This window comes from Protomyctophum parallelum, assembly GCF_964188405.1.
Source record: "Protomyctophum parallelum genome assembly, chromosome: 22".
NCBI classification, from domain to species: domain Eukaryota; kingdom Metazoa; phylum Chordata; class Actinopteri; order Myctophiformes; family Myctophidae; genus Protomyctophum; species Protomyctophum parallelum.
This window is the reverse complement of record NC_139714.1, coordinates 38,299,334-38,305,333: the sequence shown is the minus strand read 5'-3', so window position 1 is coordinate 38,305,333 and position 6,000 is coordinate 38,299,334. Positions and strand designations below refer to the sequence as shown.

The 6,000-nt window shown below is 45.7% G+C and overlaps 1 pseudogene across 1 annotated transcript in view; it reads right to left on the bottom strand.

Annotated features, from left to right (window-relative positions):
* LOC310853176 (voltage-dependent L-type calcium channel subunit alpha-1C-like) overlaps positions 1-6,000 on the bottom strand; it is a 290,615-nt pseudogene that overhangs the window by 2,633 nt on the left and 281,982 nt on the right. Inside the window, exons 32-35 of the transcript XR_014571111.1 lie at positions 3,638-3,766; positions 3,260-3,378; positions 1,294-1,391; positions 394-490 (exon numbers count right to left, since the gene is read on the bottom strand). The product of XR_014571111.1 is annotated as a voltage-dependent L-type calcium channel subunit alpha-1C-like (transcript). The remainder of the gene's footprint in view (positions 1-393; positions 491-1,293; positions 1,392-3,259; positions 3,379-3,637; positions 3,767-6,000) is intronic.

Below are 6,000 nucleotides of genomic sequence, written 5' to 3'. Positions count from 1 at the left end.
AGAAGAAGAAGAAGAAGAAGAAGAAGAAGAAGAAGAAGAAGAAGAAGAAGAAGAAGAAGAAGAAGAAGAAGAAGAAGAAAGAAGAAGAAGAAGAAGAAGAAGAAGAAGAAGAGGAAGAGGAAGAGGAAGAGGAAGAGGAAGAGGAAGAGGAAGAGGAAGAGGAAGAAGAAGAAGAAGAAGAAGAAGAAGAAGAAGAAGAAGAGGAAGAGGAAGAGGAAGAAGAAGAAGAAGAAGAAGAAGAAGAAGAAGAAGAAGAAGTCGATGTACAAGGTCAGAGCGCGGCTCAAATGGTCTCCTCCTGGCCAGAATATTGGTTGAATTGGGGTTGAAGTGATTCAATCTGACATCTCTCACCTGTAGGACTGGTGGGAGGAGTGGAGCAGAGTCTCTCACCTGTAGGACTGGTGGGAGGAGTGGAGCAGAGTCGACTGAACAGCGTCGGGGAGTGACTCCTCCTCATCAGAGGACTCAACCCTGCTACCGCTAGAGCCTGGATGAGGAAAGGAAGGCTTTTAGTATGTATGTCTAAGCACTTGTCAGTAGAATTAATACTTAACAAGCAAGTGGTGTCTCGTTAACATATCAAAGCTTGGGTTTTGGCATTCATTCTTTGCCATTCATGTTTTTTAATAAGCTGAGCACAGTGTAAAATGTCAGGACTGATTATTCTATTTTTTGGGGATAAATAATCTCTTATGCCTCGCACTCTGAATGAAGATGGCCATCATGTTTAGTGAAAACTAGTATTATGTTTAATTAGATTTTAGATTAGATACATTAGATGTATTAGTGTCTGTCTCCAGATAATTAGTCTTGCTTTTGTCTCCTTATTGTCAATATGTAATCAATAACTGCCTGAACTACCTGCTCCCAATGAGCAAATTGGTGTGCTGTCTTGCATGCGGTTTCCTCTGCCGTTTAGTTTAGTGTGTGAATGTGTCCTTGAGTGGGTGAATGTACTACTAATGCAAAACTTAGCATATTAGAATCTCAGAAAATGGAAGGTTCCCGGTTGAATCCCCAGCTCCCGACGAGCAGGCTGGTTGGTGCCTTGCATGATATCGGGGACTATCCTCCGATGTCTGTGGGTGAATGTGTGTGCAGCGCATTATTGGAGAAAGGCACTGTTTTATGTATTGCAAACGCAGTCCATTTATCATTACATTATGAAGCGCTTTGGAGAAAGGCGGTATGAATTAGTAGTAGGGAGGCACAATAACTGTCGTCCAATAAAGTATATCACCACAGCCAGCTGTGTGTGTGTGTGTGTGTGTGTGTGTGTGTGTTAGTTACCTGGTGATGTACCAGGTGTAATGGCAGTGCCGTCTTCTGAGAGATGTCTGTCCTCGTCTGTCTTCTTAAACACTCCAGATGGAAGGACGACCGCCGACCTGATCGCACGCGCGCACACACACACACACACACACACACACACACACACACACACACACACACACACACACACACACACACACACACACACACACAGCAAGAGACAGAGAAACTAGAAAAAGTGCCCTTCTGGGCACAGGTCTCCACCAGGTTATCCACAGATCCGTGCAGTTAGAGGTAAAAACACTTTTGGGCCAGTTATAGCGCCACCTTGAGGCTGAGTTGAAATTGTTCATGTGGCATTTCGTCCTCGGCCTAGTGGGAATGTGCGTGCACAATTTCACGGAAATCACGCGATGTGTTCATGATTTGCAGCATTTTGTTTGAAACTGAGCACTCCTGTGAACTTTGGAAGGCAATCTTAACCAATCAGGATGGAGTCTGAGAAATCTGAAAGACCCGTTTCGTCTAGAGAGACTGTGTACCAATTTGCGCGATGTTTGGACAAAATCTGTAGGTGTACTGTGCAAAAACTTGTTTTGCACAAAGCGGCCTCCTGGTGGCGCTATAACAGGCCGTTCTGGAAAGTTTGGGGCAGAGGTTCATCGTTGGCATCCAGGGAGTGTGTGTGCAAAATTTGGCATCGACCAGGTTAACGGTGGCCGAGATTAGCAACTTGTTTTGCACAAAGCGGCCTCCTGGTGGCGCTATAACAGGCCGTTCTGGAAAGTTTGGGGCAGAGGTTCATCGTTGGCATCCAGGGAGTGTGTGTGCAAAATGTGGCATCGACCAGGTTAACGGTGGCCGAGATTAGCTGTTCACGGACACACGGACGGACACACGGACGGACGAAGTGCAAAACATACTCTCCCCACATGCCTTCGGCCTGGTGGAGACAATAAGCAGTAACATTAGTGTAAGAGCTATATTATGATTTATTGTTGTTTGCAGCCTACTAATTTGACGTCACCTGCCAGGGTAAGTAAGTAAGTACATTTTATTTATAGAGCACTTTTCGAAACAAGGTTACAAAGTGCTGAACAGTGACACAATATAAAACAATCAGGTTAAAACAAACATAGGGTGTGTAATGCATCCCTAATCACTTTATTTATTGAGGTATTAATGCTGAGGTGACAGATCGGCTAATAAATATAGTTTTGGACTTCAGTTTATTGAGCACACGTCTGAACATCCTCCCCGGCCATCAGCAACGTCGTAGTGGTGTGTGTGTGTGTGTGTGTGTGTGTGCGTTAGGGCTGACCTCGATTAGTCGAATAGTCGACTAATCGATCGGAACGGGTCTCAGTCGACTGACCACCTCTTAGTCGACTGCCCCAAAAAATTGTATATAAAATTACAATATTTACAAAAATATACAAAAATATTGTATTATTCCACTAGGTCTGTGGGGGACATAAACACATTTGAACATTCTGACTGTTCAAATCTCCAATGTGCATGTGGAGTGTGTCTGCCTGTGTGGCAATGTGCCACTGCCTGTGACTTGAATCGCACAGTGCGCTGGCCTGATAGACTCCAGAATCTCAATCTCACCTGCTGTGCTCAATCTGGCTAATGACAAGCCTCTCAGTTGTTCACAAAAAAACTTTTCTTTTTGCACTGTGCGATTCAAGTCACAGGCAGACACACTCCACATGCACATTGGAGATTTGAACAGTCAGAATGTTCAAATGTGTTTGTCCCCCACAGACCTAGTGGAATAATACAATATTTTTGTATATCTTTGTAAATTTTTATATAAAATTTTTTGGGAAAATATTTTTTTTATTTTTTTTTGCTCAGTCGACTATTAGTCGACTAACAGCAAATTTATTCATCTATCAGTCGACTATACAAATCCTTAGTCGGGGACAGCCCTAGTGTGCGTGCATGTGCATGTGTGTGTGTGTGTGTGTGTGCTCACCCAGGGTGCTAGGACAGAGAAACACTCTCCTAGGAGACTGCCAGCCTCCTCTCCTCTCCTCCTCTTGTCCTCCCTCCATCGGAGAGAGTTGTTTACACTTGTCATCATGATAGACCAGCCTGGCACGCACACACACACACACACACACACACACACGCACACACACACACACACACACACACACACACACACACACACACACACACACACACACACACACACACACACACACACACACACACACACACAGGAATGTGTCAGTCAGATAGATATCTTTCTGTCTGCATACTGTATCTGTACTCGTGTGCGTGTGTGCGTGCGTGTGTGCGTGTGTGCGTGTGTGCGTCCGTGCGTGCGTGTGTGAGAGAGCAGTAGTACATGTCGGAGGACAGTGAGTGGTCGTCGTCATGGTAACCCCGGTCATCGCTGTAGCTCTCGTCATACGTCTCCTCTGTTGACCCCTCCCCCCTTCGGATGATTGGCAGCCGGCTGTCAGTTGAGTCCGAGCTGCACACGTGTAATATTGTTGCACACAACGCACGCAACGCACGCACGCAACGCACGCACGCAACGCACGCACGCAACGCAACGCACGCACGCAACGCACGCACGCAACGCACGCACGCAACGCACGCACGCAACGCAACGCACGCACGCAACGCACGCACGCAACGCACGCACGCAACGCAACGCACGCACGCAACGCACGCACGCACGCAACGCACGCACGCAACGCAACGCACGCAACGCACGCACGCACGCAACGCACGCACGCAACGCACGTGCACACACACACACACACATAGTAAACACATACACAAACAGGCATACAGATAGACAGTTGGACAGACAGACAGACAGACAAGCATGAAGAGAAGCGTCATTAATATACGAGACTGTTCCAGTGAGTCTTACTGTTTACCACACCGAGAAGGAAGGAGAATACAAAACATATACATGGACGTTATGAACTAGAGAGAAAATTATGGATGCTTAAAAAGAAGGAAAAAACAGAATCACAAACAGAGAATAAAAGCTAAAAATCGAGTTTTAGGAACTTTTTCAGGGTGAGGTCACACCGAAGTTTATTTCTGCCTATGAGGGCGGATTCTGCCGATGCTTTTCAATGGGAACAGAGCTTGTCTTTTTTCTCCTTCCCATTGAAAAGCATTGGCGGAATCCGCCCGCAGGTGTGGCTTCCAGAGGTACCTTTCACATGAAAGGTTTTGAAAGGTACCTTTCAGCCTGGAGCAGACCAACAGAATGGGACTGTAGGCAGAATTAAAGTTCTGTGTGACCGCACCCTTATTGGGTCCATTTGGGTCCATTTTTTAATTCTCAGAGTTAAACGAACAGTGAGGATTTGACTTTAGACGACTAGCAATAGAGGAGGAAGAGGATGACGCAACGCATGTTGATAAAAAAGAAAGAAAAGAGATGGAAGAGAGTTTAGAAGTAAAGCTTAATTTAACCACTTAACCACAAAAAAAAAACTATCTAAATTATTTCGGAAATAGACAATCTGCAAGTTCACTCACAAAGTGTCACATCGCGACACGTTGAGAACTCGTAGATCTGCCATTTTGTCATGCCCAAAATTGGGATGGCAGGGATTAAGTGGTTAATACCATTGCCCATGCGAGTCGCTAGCCAAAAATGACTGATCTACAAGCTAGGCTTATTGGCTTGTAGATGTGCTTGGCAAGTGACACCGTCATGGTACGTATAGAATTGGCTTAAAGGCTTAGATGTTAGAAGCTACATGCCTGGCAGCATTAGTGGCGATCGATGTGATCTGTAAATGATGTCTAAAAGCTTATTATGAGGGCCAACACTATTAGAGCAACTTCATTGGATCGTTTAACCCATTCTGACCTGAGATCAGATTCATACGAGGTTTCCGCCGGACACACACTGGTCTGATGAACCCATTCTGACCCGAGATCAGATTCTAGAAAATGTCAGTCGTTCTTCGATTTTTCAAAAAATAGCAGACCTACAAGCTCGTATCGCGCCACTCGGTGGCGCGATATGAGCTTGTAGATCTGCTGTTTTTCAATAGTTAAAGCATAACATGATGCTGACACCAAAATGGGTGCCCGTTCAGAATGGGTTAACATCTGCAGATTAAGGAGGTCACATCTAAGAGACGCCATTATGTTCTAATACTGCTTGTTATGCATTATACTTATGTTATACTTATGTTCTCAACCTTTTCTGGACCAGGGCCCACCCACCTGACCACTGAATGGGTGAGCCCACCCACCTGACCACTGAATGGGTGAGCCCACCCACCTGACCACTGAATGGGTGAGCCCACCCACCTGACCACTGAATGGGTGAGCCCACCCACCTGACCACTGAATGGGTGAGCCCACCCACCTGACCACTGAATGGGTGAGCCCACCCACCTGACCACTGAATGGGTGAGCCCACCCACCTGACCACTGAATGGGTGAGCCGCGTGCATTTCCAGAGCATGTTTATTACGTATTGTTTTGTTGTTGCTCCCAATCCGAATCCCATCATTTGAAAAGGACGTGATCGGCACCTTGTGCAGCGCGTGGAACCGGCCGGTTGCCTTAACCCATTTTGGGTGGGAACCCCTTTTGGTGTTTTAATGTTATAATTTAGCTATTTTTTAAAAATCGTGAAAATATTTATTTCAGAAAACTGAGGATTTAGAAGAATTTGAATGGGTTAATTGTGTGAGATGTATAGATTGTGGGGCCTAAATAATA